Source organism: Dermacentor variabilis, unplaced genomic scaffold (assembly GCF_050947875.1).
Source record: "Dermacentor variabilis isolate Ectoservices unplaced genomic scaffold, ASM5094787v1 scaffold_24, whole genome shotgun sequence".
Lineage (NCBI taxonomy): Eukaryota > Metazoa > Arthropoda > Arachnida > Ixodida > Ixodidae > Dermacentor > Dermacentor variabilis.
The window spans coordinates 1,534,662-1,553,421 of NW_027460412.1; positions in this window are offsets into that span (position 1 = coordinate 1,534,662).

Consider the following 18,760-nt stretch of genomic DNA (forward strand, 5'->3'; position numbering starts at 1 on the left):
CTTTCGCACCGACAGGGCGATGCCATCAGCGTAGATGGAGGCATTGACAGGGTAGTGGGGGTCGATAGGCAGGGCAGCAAACAGCCGAGCCAGGGCCAGGGCCAGGTTGAACAGGAAAGGGCTCATCAATGACCCTTGCGGGATGCCCGCTGCCACCGGCCGAGGGGAGCTCCTCGATCGGCCCACTCGTACCCTGAGGGTGCGTTCCTCCAGGAAAGACAAGATGAACTGCCGCAGTTTCCCCTTGATGACAAGTAGGTCCAGGGCCTCCTGAACGACCGGATGGGGCGGGCCGTTGAAGGCGCCCTTGATATCGATAAGCACCGGGAGCAAGGCGTCACCGCAGACCTTGGCCTCCTCCAGCGTGGAGACCATGCCTGCGATAGAGTCGGCGGTGCATCGGCGCCGCCGGAACCCCGTCTGCTCATCGTCCAGGAAGCCATGGGCACGGGCCACGCAGTCCAGTCGGACCAGAACAATAGCCTCCATCACGTTGCAAGCGGCGGAGGGGAGGGAGATCGGCCAGTAGGAACTCAGGTTTCCAGCCGGCTTTCTGGCCTTCAGGATGGGGGCCACGATGGCTGTGCGCCATAACTCTGGCACCTGCCGTGACCGCCAGATGTCGTTGTAGCAGTTGAGCAGGCGCTGCTGCTCGCTGGCAGCCAGGTTGCGGAGCATTTGGGTCGTCACTCCGTCGGCTAGCTCCTGCTGGGCTGCGAGGCTACCCCCTGTTCAGGGCCACTTGGAGCTCGTGCAGCGTCAGCGGATCCTGGCAGATGGCCGTCACCTGGTTTGATGTCCACCCCAAGTGGTGGTTGTGCAGGAAGCTAGGCAGGCTGACAGAAGGCTGTCTTACCGGCCGGATGGCTGCAGTGCGTGGTACAGCAGGCGCGAACTGGTCGGCCAGGAGTTCCGCAAGGGCCTCTTCTCTGATGCCCAGCGTGATGGCCACGGCGAGGACAGGTTGTAGGCTTGCGCTCCTGCCGGTGAGGAATTTGAGCAGTTTCGAAGCCAGGGGTCCCCTGGACCTGTCCTCAATGGCAGAGCAGATGCTCTTCCAGCTCTGGCTGCTCCTGCGCCGGGCCTGGCGTGTGCAGCGGGCATCTACTCGTTTGTACTCAGTCCAGTGCTCTGCCTTGCCCGTACGGATTGCTCTGCGCTTCATACGGCGCCTGCTGGCGCGGAGGTTGATCAGGTGGAGGTCGGGAGCGGGGGTATCTGGTTGGGCAGAGCACTGAACGGCGGCAGCCTGAGCACAATCCACGATAACGCTAAGGAAGTCAGGGCCATCGCCCAACGTGCTGCCCTGCGTCCGGAAGAGGGACCAGTGTGTGATACGTTCTTGACCTAGGCTTTCTCTCAAACCTGGGGCATAGAGAAAGAAAAAGACTAAGAGTGGACACTCCGACAAATCTGGCCTCAGGAACTATGTCACGGCTACGTAACGAACAGTGCTCTGACCAAACGCAAGAGGACGCAGGTGCAAAAAAAAAGAAAATGTAATGAATTCTGCTCAATCGTTTTACAAAATAATAATTATACGCCCAAATTTGGCGTGTTTCTTATGCATAAAAACAGAATTTAGCCAAGACACCTTCCGTGCTTTTTGTTCTTCATTCGTACTGCCGTCAACACCAATCATCATTCGTCCATCGAGAAGAAATCAACGATTCGTGTACCAGCGGCGTGCCAGCGGGAAGGTTTCGTGAACGTCGGCGGCGGCGGTGTTTTCGTGTGTGAGACAGGTGAGTCACGTTTTCAAGCAAAGCTTGAAGTAACTGAATTGTGAGGGCGACGAGGTTCGCTAAAAAGAAAAACAGCTTGCGGCTCGATATGAGGCGGCTGGATACGAACAATGCAAAAAGCATGCCCCCTCAAGAAACCCGTAGCGAGAGGACTGTACCATGCGCTTTCTTGCTACCCCAGCCGAGAACGGAATAATCTTTGTTGGTTGCGTTCCGTGAAAATCATCAAACAACGCGAAGCTGCTAATAACTTGGACCGGTTCACGGCTGTGCACTGCAATGCGACTCGCAGCTTGTCACACGCCATAGAGACGCTGCGTCTCGGTTTGCGAGGGTAACCCGTCCTTGCCCAGCGCTGTTTGCGATAACCACGGTATCGCCGCTCCATTGAAGTAGTTCGTGTTGGCGGACTAAAAACGATCTGCTGGACAGCGCTTAAGGTCAATATCAGGAATTGCACATTTCAGGAAAATTCCGGTTTCGAGAAAATTGAATTCCTAAACCGCGTTTACATGACCGCCTGACGGTTGACGGTGCTTTCGTTGGCCCGTTCTAGAGGCTGACGAACGCTGGAAAGAACATAACAGACGCCACGCCGATTCAGACCGAAAACAGCGTTCCGGGGACGGGCGCTACCTAAATAAAAAAAATCAGGACGTTAGGCACGCTGTAGCCAAGCTTTGCTTGCTCGTTTCCCCTATAGAGTAAGGGCTCCTGAATATTTTAATAATATTGCTTGCAAACAATGGCATGTGACATAAACAGCGAGCGTAGCTTGTTGCGTTTTGTACTGCAGCGAGGTGTGTATCTACCGCGCAGGGACGGACGGTGGTGTATACGTCCGTGCGGTTTGTTTATATAGAAAAGTAACGGTGGGGAAAAGTCCCCAATGACTACTGCATGTACTTATTGCGGCGGTCGTGTTGGTAAATACTGCACATTCTAGTTATTTTCGGTTCCTCACCATTTTTTCGTGGCGGTATACATTGCACAACGTATTGTCGCGTAGGCGCGGCGTGGCGCGCATTTGAACAAAGGCCTCGTATTTGGACGTCTCGAATTTATCTTTACCAAGCTTATGTGAACTGCTATTTTGCCTACCAATGTACTCCTTATACTGAGTAAGTACAGGAGTGTCCAAAAGTTCACAGGCCGCGATGCCATGGGATTACATAGGATGGCGGCCTGGGAACTTTTGAACACCCCTGCACGGGGTCTTAACATTTATCCTTGTAAGTCCGAGTTTTATGGGTCAGAGGTCAGAATGTGTCGGTGGTTTTATATTGTGCATCGGTTCGCTATTCATTCAAAGCGGTTTCCTGGTTCCGTTGTGACGTGTACATATGTTTTTGGTAATCAATGAAGCGTGAACTTATTGACATTTTCAGACCGTGCTGATGCCATGCCGTTCGGCGGTCCAAGCTACGGCAGCTGCTGCTGTGTGTCGTGGTGCTTTAACAATGGCAGAACCGAGAAGAAGCCTATCTTGCCTTGAAATAAAAACATTGCCGAAACTCTGTCTCTTTAATACATATGACCACTTGTACCAAAACACAGAAGAAAAGCGCAATGGATAAAGACGTAGTGAATTATGATTACCTCTATCTCCATCTGTTATAATTTAATCGAAATAAAGATTGCGTCACGACCTCAAATCACACCAAATATTGAACTCGACAACATAGGGAATCGCTAAACCAAAACGACAAATAAAAGTATTGCCATTTGGGTGACGAAAAGTGGTCTGAAATGACAAGCTTCCGCTACAGCCTAAGGTCGGTTACTCGGGGCAATCCAAATTTCGCGCCAGCGAAGCCGAAACAGCAAGTGCAGGCCAGTTGCTCTCACCAACAGCCAGGCGCGCTATGGTCGATTGGGCCGCTGGGGTGTATGGGAGTGTCCACTCTTAATTTTTTTTTCTCTTTTTATGCCCGGGGCTGATCCCGATAGGGAAGTGGTCAGACCCCCATGTGTCCGGAGTTGTGGCCCAGGACTAGGAGCACTGATCAGTGGTGAGGGAGAGGTCGATGGCCGTGCGAGCTCCGCGGCAAACGTAGGTGGGCTCCCCAGTGTTCACGATCAGCAGGACAGCTCGGCTAATGGCGTCGTTGAGGCCTTTGCCTCGGCGGGTGCAGCTGCAGCTTCCACAGTCCGTGTGGTGTGTGTTGAAGTCACCGCACAGGAGTGCATGCCCACCGAGGCGAACAGCCAGCTGGACGAGGCTGGAGGGACCCCACGGCTTTCATGGATGAATGTAGATGCTCGCCGCAGCCGTGTCATGGCTGCCAAGGCGTACCGTGACGGCGCACGACTGCAAGGAGCCACCCACGGTGTCAGCAACAAGTAGAATAGCATGCGCCAGAGTGCTGCGGACGTAGATTGCCGTGCGTGGCTTTCCTGGTTTGTGGGCTCTATCTAGGTAGGGTGCCGCAATGCAACTGCGTGTGGCACAGGTGGTGGCAAACGAGTAGCCCGTGTAGCCAGGGAGTCGTAGGTTATCGGCCACGGCGTATACCTGCTGCAGTGCGAATACGTCGAAGTCACACTGTAGGAGGTACTCAGGAGTTACTCCGTGCCGCCGTCGCAGCGATTTTACATTCCACTGGAACACCCTCGGGTGGCGGCGGCGGGACCTCGATGGGTTGCTAGGCATGCTGATGTTGGGCTGATGGCATGCCTCCCGCCTTGAGACAGAGGGCTCAGAGTGAGGTATCAGCAGGCACCATCTCTCCGATGGCCTTCAGTGTCAGCTGCAGGCTCGCGATCAGCTGGTCGCCGGGGTCTGGACAGCCCTGCGGTGGTGGTGTGGCTGGTGCCTCCGTGGTTGTGGCGGCGGCTTCAGATGATTCGGCTCGGAAGGTCCGTGGGGCTGTTTTGGGTGCTGGCCAGGAGGGAGCATCGCTGACTGGTACATTCGTGAGCGGCCGGTTACGGCCTGTGCATACGGGACCTGTGCAGAGGTCTTCGCCTGTTGTGTCTCTTCCTGCACAGAGGCCCGGACGGCACGACGAGAGAGGGTAGTAGGGGCGGCCACCATGATGGCTGCCACCCTGCGTTCCTCGTGCCACCTGCGGTAGGCAGGAGTATCAGGAGTGTGATTGCCACCACAATTGTTGCAGTGGGCGGCATTTGGGCAGCTTTCTCCTCGCTTGTGCAACCTCCCATAGTGCAGGGAGTGGGTAGGTCTGTCGCAGCTTGCGGCCACGTGCTCATAGCGGTCCCATTGCTGGCACTGCAGTGGACGGGGTCTTCCAGGCCTCACCCGGAACTGGAGCTTGTATATGTACACATGTTTGGGAGGAACAGGGCTGCTAAAGCGGAGCGTCGTCATATTGCCGGAGCGGGTCGCAGACAGGATAGGGACACTGGACTCGATCGCCCCCGCCAGCTCTGCGTCGCTAGACTCACCGTCAATGCCGTGTATAAAACCCGTGCTGTTTCCACGGAGAGCTGGTGGACGAGCAGCAACGGGAATGGGCCTCGGAGCTCGGTGGTGGCGAGCAGCTCCTCCAAGCAGGCCTGCGAGGTGGCGTCCGCGGCCACGATGTTTCTGTTTGTGTTAACACGGACCGCGGACACACGTGCTCGCGCTGAGAGCACAGCGGCAATCGCAAGGCGGGATCCTCGATTGGCCCCTGCCGGGACAGGAGGGCGGAACAGGGCCGTCCCGACCAACGCTGGGTTGACTGCATAGTATGGTGGCAGCTTGTTGTAGAGCCCTGGCGCGACGCTGGGCATTCCTAGAGAAGACGGTGGTGAACGGGGTCCTGTGCTGGTTCGCCGATCTCGGGTGCCGCGGAGAGCGCGATCTGGGGGCTGGTGGGAGTGTCCTTCAGTGGCGCTTGTTGCTGCGGAGAATCCGCTGGACCCGAGGTAGTAGCGGTCGCTTCCCCTTGCCCTTCTTCTTAGCATGGCGCTTTGTCAGAAAAGTTGGTGGATATTCAGGAAGGCAGCTGCTCTGTGCGGCTTGCCGCTCGCCACCTTCGCAGCTGGTGTGTTTCCGAGGGTAGCCTGTAGTGGAGGTTTCTTGGGAACCTCCTTGGCCCCTGTAGTTGACATGGTAGGAAGGTCTACAAGTGAATCCGTTGTCCGGGCAATCACAGCGTCCCCGGGGCTGCCGTCTCTGTCAGGAATGGCAGGACCGGGCACCGCGGGACTGGTTGCGGATGCGGTTGAAGCGGCAGCCCGGTCCTCAGTTGTGGGGCAACGAGGGACAGGCGCTGACTTCTTGTTCTCTGGGAAGGCACTTGAACCCATCGACAGCTCTGGGGCATCACCCTCGTCATTGTTGTCGCGGCCGCGATTCCGAGAGGCAGTCAAAGGCATATCTTCGTCATTAGAGCTTACGGGTAGTTCCACGGAAATTGGTTCGAGAGAACAAGCAGGCCGAGTCGAGTGGGGATGTGAGGAGGGTGAATATTATGAGAAGGCCGGGGTGCGAGGCTCCGGCAGGCTAACAGCACCAGTGGGAGTGACAGGAGTGTTGTAGAGTGGCGCGACAGCCGCTGCCGCGGCAGCGGCGCTTGGCTAGCCATTTGTCCGCGATTTCTGCGGACCTCGCCTCTACGACTTCGCATTGCCGAAGACCAAGGCAGTACGTGGACCAGGTTAGCGGTACGTTGATGCTTGTAGCACTCGACATTCGTCGGTGGCCAGCGCTAGGAGCGGGCTTGTTTTGTGCGGCAAAGTCCGCCGTAGTACGTTATAATTCGTGCGCGCACGCACACACAGAGAGGGGGGAAAAGCCTGGCAGTGACAGCCAGTAACTCCACAAGCCACAGGCTGTGACGTCATCTCCTGGCCTGCCATCCAGACAAGCGGATGTCCTTGGGCCGCCCTCCACGACCACTGCCGCAGCGCCACCTCGCACGCAGGGAGACCTCCCTCCTGCTCCGACTGAGGATTGGCTGCTGCAGGACTGGGGCTTACCGCCACCGGCACGGCCTCATCGCCCCTCCAGCCTGCGCCTTCTGTGAGGAGCCCGAGACCCTGGAACACCTCCTGCTGGCCTGCCCTATTTACATGCAGCAGCGTGGCCACCTCCTGCAGAAGTTCCGACGCTTAAAGCTTCCTTCTGCACGGCAGGAAGACATCCTCTTCCCTGGTCGCAGCGAGCTACCAGCCCTCCTAAGTGTCGTCGAGCACCTCGACTCGTCGGGGATCTCGGTGAGACTAGGATATTCTACATAGTCAGATAGGCTCACGGCTATCCAAACCACTCTAGGCTACTCGACCTGCCCCAACGATATGGCTCGTGCTGGATCACCGCCCCCTGGCCTTTCACAAGATTACCATTCGTGCCGGACCCACAGGCCCTTCCTGCCGGCCTGCTCAGCCGCTGCTATGGCGACACTTTAACACCCTACTCTCCTATCTCCTTTGCTCCCACTATCTCCCCCCACTCCTGCTGGCGCTGACCCGTGCTCCCGCAACGACTGGAGAAAGTAGCGTCAACCTTCCCTTTTCTCCTCAAGAACCACTTCTCTCTTGATGTCCTCCAATTGTCTCCTGCAAGCGGTCGCCACGCAAGCTACGAGAATCTTTTTATGAAAAGACGGCTCATTGACTGCATGTCTGCCGGACAGTGGGCTGCCCTGCCCGTACTGAGAAAAATTTGTCCCCCGTGCAGCGGTGGGCCGGTTTGCTTGAAATCCCAACACCATAATTGGGATCCGATGGCGATCGCACAGAAAAGCATCCATTGGTCGTAGCCGGCTAAGTGATCGTGAACCTACCGCCGTTTTCACAGGCAGTCTCAGCAGGCGCACGCCCATGCGAAACATTAAAGACGTTTAAAACCTTGTCCGCTATTCCGGTAAACGGGAGTGCTTTGGGCGGATTGCCGGATTTGCGGGGGCGTAAACGTGAACGGCCAGAGCGGTGCAGCCACCTGGCAGCGTAGAGCTCAACCAGACAAGCACAGAGCTAAAACTGCAGTAACCCACAATATCCTGCTTCGCCTCTGGTGCAAATTTTTGGCAGTGGCGTAATTACAGACTTCTAGCGTGTCCGCTATTCCGGCGAACCGGGGTGGTTTGGGCGGATTACCAGGTGGTCGGGGACGTAAACGTGAGCGGCCAGATTGGTGGCGCCAGCTGACGGTGCAAAGCTCAACCAGCTAAACACAGAGCCAATTACTATATTCTTCTTAGCTAGGGTGTAAGTTTTCGACAGCGGCGTAATTGTGAACACAATTACTCCACTGCAGAAAATTTGCACCAGCAGCGAAGCAGAATAATGTAGGTTACTGTAATTTTAGCACTGTGTTCGTCTGATTGAGCTCTACAACTCCACGCGGCTGCACCGCTCCGGCCGCTCCCGTTTACGCCCCCGACCATCCGGTAATCCGTCCAAACCGCCCCGGTTTGCTGGAATAGCGGACACGCTAAATGTCTCTATTGCGAACACGATTACGCCACTGTCGAAAATTTACACCAGCAGCTAAGCAGAATATGGTAATTAGCTTTGTGTTTGTGTGGTTGAGCTTTGCACCACCAGCTGGCGCCACCAATCTGGCCGCTCAAGTTTACGCCCCCGCTAAACCGGCAAACCGCCCGCGCTTGCCGGACACGCTAACTGTTACTCAGACCGGCTCGGCAGTGTCGCGCCGCCCCATTTCCGTGACCGAGACGGTCGACGGGACATGTTGGAACTGCATGGGCATTAGCCGTGGCGGTGACCTCAAGCAAGCACGAGAGAAGTTGCCGGGTCTTGTGGAGCGAACATTACACCAGTGTATAGAGTCCTTATGAAACAACGATTGTACCCATTTCATCTGAGCCTGCTGCAAGAACTAAGACACGGACTTTTTGAGACGCCTGTACTTTTCATTCAACTAGACGGAGATTCAGATTTCCTCTAGGAAATAATTTAGACAGACGAAGCCCAGTTTTGTCGAAATGCAGTTGCGAACATTCACAACGCGCATTACTGGGCAAACTTAAATACCTACTGGCTCCGTGAGCATAATCACCTAGTACGGTGGTCGGTTAACGTGTGGTGTGGGATTTACAATGACGAACTTATCGGGCCGTATTTTTTTCATGGTACACTCACTGGTACGCTGTACACCCATCGGATAGTGAAAGAAGTCGTAGGAGAATTCATCGCTGAACTGCCTCTAATCCTCTTGAAAGACACTTGGTACCAAAACGACGGCGCTTTTATAGGCGTTGTTGTCCCTTCACAGCACTTTCCCTCTTCATCGGACAGGACAGAATGGACCCTTTCCGTGGCCGACATGCTCTCCAGAACTTTCCTCTCTAGATTTCGTCTTCTGGGGATTCGTGAAGAATGTTGTTTACGCCACTGAACCCGCCACTGTGGAAGACCTCAAAGCCAGGTCATTGCTGCATGTGGTGCAATTCAGCCTGCAATGCTCAAGCGAGTCTTCTATTTCATGAAATATTCGCATTGTCCAGCGCCTATAGATGGTGTGGAGAACGTTTCAATATGGCGGGGATAGAGGTGATAGAGGCGAGACGAAAGAGTGCGCACCTGCAGAAGCAGGCGGCCTACGGGCCTCTGGTATCTCTAAGCGCGATCCTTGACCTTTCCAAGGACACGCAGCGATGCGATGTCGAAGGAGAGGCTACGTTTAACGCTGGCCATATAATATGGCGTGGAATACGAGACACGACAAGCGCGGCTGTCCAGGTCAAGTGACTCTGCCTGCAGACAAGCGCGCCGTAAGAGGCCCACCGCATACTATAAAAGTTAAAGTCTGTGATGTAACTGTCTGTCTGAAAAAAACATTTATTTAGATAAGTTTTGCATCAACACTAGGTGGGCTCCCCCTTACGGGAGCCCATTGGCGTCGGCCGCCTCCCGGGCCCACTCGACCAAGGCCCGTTGGGCCGTCAGGTCAGAGCAGCCGAGCAGGGCTGCCTCCCAGTCCTCCCTGGAAGGGTTGGGTAGGGAGTTAGATTCGGGGTTTTTAGACATGCCCATACCATATGGAAAATGTCTGAGGACGTTTCCCCACAGTGCGGGCCCTCCCCCGTGCAAGCGGGGTCAAAGTATACCGGCGCAGTAAAGGTTACTATTTCTCCTTACGTTTTGTAATCTATACGCGATGTACGAGAATTGATACCAATCGCTTAATCGGTAACGTTCGGATGTAAACAAAGCGCAGTACCCCCTTGCTGCTATGTGTGCATTCAAGACGAGGTACATGGCTCCGTGCACCAGCTTAGTTGCGGAATGCTTGTTAAAAATGCCAGATGACACGGAAACATTTCAGTAGTGTCGATTTACAATATATGAGCGGGACGATGAGTGTGCCAGCGCACCCCGTTTCCAGCGCGATTAGCGCTTTCGCGTGCTGTACACTCTGAAAACAAAGAGAGTTCCGGGCACTCTCTTTGAAGGAGTAGCGGCTTGTCCCATATTTCACTCTCTTTTCGAGAGTAGATCGACCCTCTTTGAGAGAGAGTAGGTCAACTCCTGTTGACAGAGTTTTGTTACTCCAGCGCAAGGGATTGCAAGTACTCTTCCGCAGAGTGATAATACTCTCACCGCAGGAGTACTGGCACTCCACCAGACCGAGTACTTCTACTCCCCCAAAGAGAGTGCTAGTACTCTTCCCAATACCCTCTTAGCGAAGTCCTGGCCACACATGCAGGCAGGAAATTAGGGCCGCTGATATACCGTTCCCTAGGCGGCTCCTCAGAGTCAGTGGCCCAATTCCAAGCGGCCTTCAGAGCAAAGTTATGCAGGATTTTAAAGTAATTTTTCCTGGCTATTTGCTGTCTACCATGAGGCGTGACTGCTCGGAATCGGCCTATGCGTATGCGTCCCGAATGCCACTGCTGAGAAAAAAAAGGAAATTAACATTTAATCCGCAATTATTTTCTCAAATTTCACAATCAGGAGTCACATAATCTAATCAGAACGCAATATTCAAGGAAATCACATACTTATGAAGAAACACATTGCTCTATACATCACGTGGATTCGAACCCGCCTACACTCGCATCTATACAATTCAAAGCACACATCCTAACCATTACACCACAGAGCCAACACGGCCAGTCGTGTTCTTTTAGAGGTTATATATATAACAAATGTATTTGAGGAATCGGCTGCGGTGGGTGGAGTTTCTCTGCAGTGTGCTGTGCTGTTGTGCACTGGAATACGTTTGCGTTTGCATCATTTCCATTCCTTGGTATGACTAACGAAGGAATACAACGTAGACGACAATGTGAGAACTATTCACGGCTTGTCGTCACCCCAGGAAAATAACAAATGTGCCGTTCAGCTGACGATCGAGTGCTTTTCCAGTCCATGCATTATATTGCTACGAGGTAGTATTTCCAATGACGAAGAGCCGAGCAGGAAGAAGACGAAGACGACGATTGGAAGCTAGCGCGGGCTGTTGCCTCTTGGTCAACTGCGGCGTATCGCCTTGTAAATATAGTTGTAAATAGCTTTTCGTCGGTGTCTTCCTACGTAACATATTTGGTGGAGGTGGACGTTCCCTGTACCTCGTCACGGAGCTTCGCAGCGAACGGTACGTCGAGCCTTCCTTCATGGCTCCCGGCGACGACAACCCGACTCCGCCGGCTCCGACACCTGCTGCCACTTCGACGACCTACATCACCCTCTCCGCTCCCCGTGATCCTGGCGTATTCTCGGCAAAAGATGGGGAAGACGTCGAGGACTGGATCAGCCTGTACGAACACGTCAGCCGCAATAACCGGTGGGACCCTACTATCATGCTCGCCAACGTCGTCTTTTACCTCGGTGGCACACCTCGAGTTTGGTATCGGACGCACGAAGATGAGCTGACCAGTTGGGATTCGCTTAAGCAAAAGCTTCGAGACTTGTTCGGCAACCCCTACGGTCACCAACTTGTCGCGCAGAAGGCACTTTCCGGTCGTGTGCAGACGTCAACGGAGCCCTACGTCACGTACATTCAGGACGTCTTGGCTCTATGCCGCAAAGTTGACGCACACATGACTGAGTCCGACAAGGTCTCCCACATCCTCAAAGGCATTGCCGATGACGCCTTCAACTTGCTCGTATTTAACAACGTCGCGACGGTGGATGCAGTAATAAAAGAGTGCCGCCGCCTGGAATTCACTAAAAGCTGACGTATCGACCAACAGTTCGCCCGTCTGCCCAACACCCCAGCGACATCTTCCTGTGCCGACGCTCCTCGTCCCAACAACACTGGCGATGTTACCAGGATTGTCCGGCGTGAGGTCGAGGCCGCCTATCCGGCTGCGTTCGAATCCAGCCCCTCCAATGCACCTGCAGTCACTGTTTCCCTGATCCAGGCTGTTGTCCACCAGGAGTTCGCCAACATGGGTATTCACACCATCTGCTCGGCCCATCGCCCTGATGCCCACCCGGCTTCTTCGATTCCACCCCGTCCCGCACCTTCTTACCCACCACGTTTCCACAACCCCTCTGAATGGCGCACTGCAGACGACAAGCCAATTTGTTTTCACTGCCATCGAATTGGGCACATTTCTGGGCACTGTCGCAGTCGCTGGAGTTCCCTGAACCAGTCTACACATACTGCCTACTCTCGCCCCCCAGGTGGCCTTTCTCGTCCCTATGCTGTCCGATCAGATAATGCCGCCACCGCTTCTCCTGCGCCGAACCGCCCCTCTTCTCGTTTGCCTTCGCCCCAACGACGTCAATCTCGCTCTCCCCAGCCCCGTCGTTCCTATTCGCCGAGTCCCTTCGGACGCCGCTCCCAGCCGGAAAACTGGACGATGCAGCGCCTGGAGGTGGCGCTGCATTGCTCCCTACGCCGCCAAATCCTCTCCTGACCTTGCCCACTCATCTGAACCTTCTTGACGTGCAAGTCGACGGTGCTCCTGTATCAGCTCTCATAGACACTGGGGCGCATTTGTCGGTAATGAGCGCGGACTTTCGTAACCGGCTGAGGAAAATAATCACGCCCGCCACGACGCCTGTTGTCCGTGTCGCCGATGGCGGAACAGCCCCTGTAATTGGTATGTGTGCCGCCCGCGTCTCCTTCGCCGATCGCTCCACTACCGTGCTATTCACAGTCATCGCCCACTGTCCCCACGACATCATCCTCGGCCTCGACTTCCTCTCCGCACATTCTGCTCTCATCGATTGCTCCGCCAGTACTCTCCGCCTCAACCTGCCTGTTCTGGATCCCGCGGAACAACACCTTACTCGCCTCAGTTCCGTCGATTTCGTTCGCTTGCCACCTTCGGCGCTGACTTACGTTGACTTCGTGTCATGCCCACCAGTGCCCAACGGTCACTACATCGCGGCTCCTCTGCAAGACGTCCTCCTTACACACGGGATCACACTACCTCATACAGTTTTATCTATTACGGCGAATTGCGTCTGCCTGCCAGTGGTCAATTTTGGCTTGACGACACAAGTGCTGCGACGCGGGATGTCTCTGGCCCAACTTTGCTCATTCGAGGATCATTCTGTAGCATCGATTTCAGTAGAAGACAATTCACCCGATCCTCCTCTACCATCGCAGTCGGCAACTTGTACCATCGCCGACTTACAGAAAATGATTGCACCCGACCTGCCGTCCGAGCACGCTCGTGCGCTCTACCGCGTTTTGCTTTCCTACCAAGATATTTTTGACTTTAACGATCGTCCTTTGGCCCAAACAACAGCTGTTAAACATCGCATTAATACCGGAGATGCCCCTCCTATTCATCGCCGCCCGTATCGCGTATCACCGGCTGAGCGTCAAGTTATTCACACCGAAGTTCGCAAAATGCCTGCCAAGAACATTATTGAACCGTCATGTAGTCCATGGGCGTCACCGGTTGCGCTGTGGTGATCAAGTGGTTTCCGGCCCACATGGGCAGTGACGTGTCGGAACGCGGGAACGTGAACCACAACGAGACGGCCAACTCGGCCGCGCGAGGACTAACCAACCGCGCGGCTGCAAGCACGGCCGACTCGGAGTGTTGGTCACGGTGCAGTGCCAAGGACAAGATGACCACCTTCAACGAAATAGTGAAGTGGTACAGACTTAACAGACAGACTATGCCGCCACCTCACCCGGGGCTTACCCGGGAGGAGGCAGTGTTATACAGGCAATTACAGACGGGGTCCCTGCACACCCCGGTGCCAGCTAAGCACGTGTGTCCGAGCGTGTACGCGAGTGACGTGTGTAGACTGTGCGCTAAGGAGAGAGCCACCGCGGCTCACATCCTTTGGGACTGTAGTAGAAATCCACGAGAAGCCAGTGAGAAGACGACGATCCCGCCGCGGCTAGAGGCTGCAACGAGGACCTATGACCAAGATACGCAACTAAAGGCCGTCCAGCAGGTCTCGGCAGCTCTAGAGAGGCAGCGACCTCGCGAAACCGAGGAGAAGGGGGGAGCACCCCTAGGAAGGGGATGGCGGCCCTCTCGGATCCGCGGAAGTAGCGAGGAACCAAGACCTCGAGGAGCACAATGCACGAGACTGACGTAGTGGCCGCGTCGCGGTAAAAGCTTGTCCTCCCTGCGTGGAGGGAGCCTAACCGACTCTGCAGGCATATTTGCTAAAGTTGTTCTCTCTCTCTTTCTCTCTCTATCCCCTACCTCGGATTGATGACGCCCTTGACTGCCTCCACGGTGCTCGCTATTTCTCCTCTATTGACCTTCGCTCCGGCTATTGGCAGATTGCCGTGGACGATCTCGACCGCGAGAAGACTGCCTTTGTAACACCAGACGGTCTTTATCAATTCAAGGTGATGCCGTTCGGCCTATGTAACGCTCCTGCCACTTTTGAACGCATGATGGACTCCCTTCTTCACGGTTTCAAATGGTCCACGTGTATGTGCTACTTGGACGACGTCATAGTATTCTCCCCAACATTCGCTACGCACCTCGAGCGCCTCTCAGCAGTCCTGGACGTTTTTCGGCGAGCCGGTCTGCAACTCAACTCATCGAAGTGCCAATTCGGCCGTCGCCAGATTACCGTCCTTGGACATCTCGTTGACGCGAACGGAGTGCAACCGGACCCAGGCAAGATCCATGCTGTTACGCACTTCCCTGTTCCGAAGTGTGTCAAGGATGTGCGCAGCTTCATCGGCCTTTGCTCGTACTTCCGCCGTTTCGTCAAAAATTTCGCGGCCATAGCACGACCACTAACCGAGCTTTTGAAAAAAGACACCCCTTTCCAGTGGGGCGACAACGAGGCCTCTGCATTCTCGCTTCTCATCGATCTTCTCACAACGCCTCCCGTTCTGGCCCATTTCGATCCTTCTGCGCCTACCGAAGTCCGTACTGATGCCAGCGGTCACGGAATTGGCGCAGTACTGGCACAACGCCAGCGTGGCCACGACAGTGTTATCGCTTACGCCAGCAGGCTCCTCTCGCCCGCGGAGCGCAACTATTCCATCACTGAGCGTGAGTCTGGCCCTAGTTTGGGCGGTTGCGAAGTTCCGCCCATACTTATACGGCCGACCCTTTTCCGTTATCACAGACCATCACGCGCTTTGTTGGTTATGCTCATTGAAAGACCCTTCAGGAAGACTTGGTCGCTGGCCCTTACGCCTCCAAGAATATTCGTTCTCTGTCACCTACAAATATGGCCGACTACACAAGGACGCTGACTGCCTGTCTCGCTACCCGGTAGACGAGCCTGACGACGCCGACAGTAGTACCGCCGACGGCATTTTCTCTGTGTCTGCCTTCGCTAACATCGCCGATGAGCAGTACCGAGACCTATCGCTGCGAGCACTCATCGAGTGTCTGCGCTCTACACCTACCGACGCATCCGTTCGCCGATATGTCCTCCAGGGCGGCATTCTGTACCGAAGGAACTTCCTCCCTGATGGCCCTGATCTTATTCTTGTCGTGCCAAAACATCTACGACAGACTGTGCTCTTTGAGATGCATGACGCACCCACTGCAGGACATCTTGGGGTAACCCGCACGTACGACCGCGTCCGCCGCCGCTTCTATTGGCCTGGTCTCGCTCACTCCGTCCGGCGCTATGTTGCTGCCTGTGATCCCTGCCAGCGTCGAAAAACGCCTCAGGTGCTACCTTCCGGTCATCTGCAGCCAATCACCGTCCCTGTGGAACCGTTTTTTCGTGTTGGATTAGACCTCCTTGGTCCCTTTCCCACGTCATCCTCTGGGAACAAATGGGTAGCCGTCGCAACTGATTACGCCACCCGATACGCTATCACGCGGGCTCTACCTACCAGTTGCGCCACTGACGTCGCGGACTTTCTCTTGCGTGAAATTATCTTAGTGCATGGCGCCCCGCGACAGCTGCTTACTGACCGTGGTCTTAACTTCCTCTCGAAAGTTATCGCCGACATTGTGCGTTCCTGCTCTATTCAACACAAGCGGACTACCTCATACCATCCTTAAACCAATGGCCTGACAGAGCGGTTAAACCGTACTCTTACCGACATGCTGTCCAAGTACGTTTCGAAGGACCACCACGACTGGGACGTTGCCCTTCCTTACGTCACCTTTGCTTACAATTCTTCCCGGCACGACACCGCCGGATTTTCTCCATTTTATCTACTCTACGGTCGCGAACCGACCTTGCCCCTTGACACGGTACTTCCTCCTGCTGCGACTTCAACAACCGAGTATGCGCGCGACGCCATCGCCCTCGCCGACCATGCACGCCAGCTTGCCCGTGCTCGACTGACGGACTCGCAAACCACGCAGCAGCGTCAGTACAACGCCCGCCACCGTGACGTACGGTTTTCACCTGGTGCACTCGTGCTCCTGTGGTCGCCCTCTCGTCACGTCGGACTTTCCGAAAAGCTCCTTTCGCGATACACAGGGCCCTACCGCGTGCTGCGCCAGGTGACGCCTGTGACGTACGAAATTGCTCCTGTGAGCTCAACCTCGTCATCTACTCTGGCGTCTAGTGATGTCGTGCACGTCAGTAGGCTCAAGAGCTACTACACTGCCTCAGCGTCCGGCCTTTAGTCGCTCCGGGACGGCGCTTTTGCCGCCGGGGGTAGTGCTACGGGGTAGTATTTCCAATGACGAATAGCCGAGCAGGAAGAAGACGAAGACGACGATTGGAAGCTAGCGCGGGCCTCTTAGTCAACTGCGGCGTATCGCCTTGTAAATATACTTGTAAATAGCTTTTCGTCGGTGTCTTCCTACGTAACAATATGTTCTCCGAAAATACGCGGATACAAAGTATCGTGCCAACCATCCACATATGTGAATTTAATCCGCGCGTATACTGGTGAGCATTTCTGTTTATTTTTTCGGCCAGTTCCATTCGTATGTGGTCAATTGCGACGCCAGTACCAGGCATTTCGACGTTCCTCACGCTGCCGTGTAGGCGTTCTTTTCAAGTGCATTAGTTTAGAGTTTGGTTCAGTTCGGCGGGAGCTGTTGTCCTGCATTAGGAGCGGATCGTTAGCGTTTTTGAAGAGCACGCATTCCAGCATTTGGAGACTACTTATGCCGATAGCCGCGTTACATGCATTGCCACGCATGTTTAAATGACTATTGTGCCCACTTGTTACGCGTGCACTGCTCGTATCCTGTGGCAGTGGTCGTTCTTAAAGCTTCGAAGACCATCTACTCTCATCCGTGTGTTCAATGTATATGCACAGGTTGGACTTGCCGGCTAGTTCATTGAGCATTTTAGAAGAAACAGCGCAACACAAGGACGATGCAATAACATGGACCACACCACGAAGCGCTGGTGTGGTTGATGCTTTTTTTCGTCCTGGTGTTTGCGCTGTTTCTTCTTGCACGATACACGCACACCACAGGTACGCGAAAGTTTAGGAGCATAGGGCGTTAACTTTGTTTTCCCCGTTTCCTCTCAGTGTCAATGGCACAATGCGTTGCCCGGAATTGCGCACGCTTACCCCCATATTCAGAAATGCATCATAACTTGAAGCTCATGCTTGACTTGATCTAAATGACGCAAGTCGTGAACGCACCAAAAGAAAGGCAGTGAGCGTCTGGGGGACGTTCGCACCAGGCATCGTTTATATAAAGTCAAGCATGAGCTTTGTATTAAGATTCATTTCTGAATACGGATGTTAGTCATCTACTTCTCACAGAAAATGTCGAAGAAACACCCACCAAAACCAGGCACATTCGTAAACTTAACTAGGCAATACGAAGCTTCATAGAAAAAGAGTGGTATTAAAAGCTTTCAGTATTTTTCTTTACTCCAAAATGGTTGCGCTCTCGTGGCTTCAATGTACAGAGATAGTGCAACGTTAGCTAAAAAGCATGAATTTCCGAACTCCATGCCAAAATAAGCTTGTAAAATTATTTAGGTCCTAGAATCCAGGGTTTGTAGCGATCCTTGAAAACCCTTTATTTCTAAAATGCCATTTTCAAGGCATTGAAAACCCTGGAATTTTTAGAAGTACTGGAAAGTCCTTAAATTTGTACACTCCACTAGACTTAGCAGACATTGCCAAGCGTTTTTTGTTCCCTACTGTGACACTCTTCGCATGTCACAGGTAATAGAAGGAAAGCGACATCCTTAAGGTTGAAATTACACAGGAGCTGCAGATACCAGTTTTAGGCACATGGAACCGGCGACAATGTACTTGGAGGAGCAGAAGCAGGAAGCTCAACAGTTGAGGCATTCAAAGAAAAGCCGTGAGGAGTAAATCGAGAGCTACAGACACAATAAAAGGAAATTACAAATGACTATTGTTTATTTGATGGGGAAAAGCTGAGGCAACAGATGACATCAGATACACTGTCAAACCAAACAGTATTCAAAAACTGCAAATGTTGTAGCTCGAAGTAGTTAATTGTGCTATTGCAGAAAAACTTTGAGCGCTTTCTTGAAATGCTTCCTTGTGTGCGTTTAGTGATGGGCGGTGAAAGGCAAATTAGCAGTCTTTCAAATGTTTGAAATTACTGAAATGCGATTTGTTTTGTTTTCTTTTGTTTGCATTAAAGGTAACGATGTTGTTGAACAAGTTATTGCCTGTCCAAACTACTAAAAAAATCGCACAAGGTCCTTGAAGTTACTCTGTCGGGGCCTCGAAAGTTCTTGAATACCATTGATTTTTTTCTTCAATATTGCTACGAACCCAGTAGAACAACTGT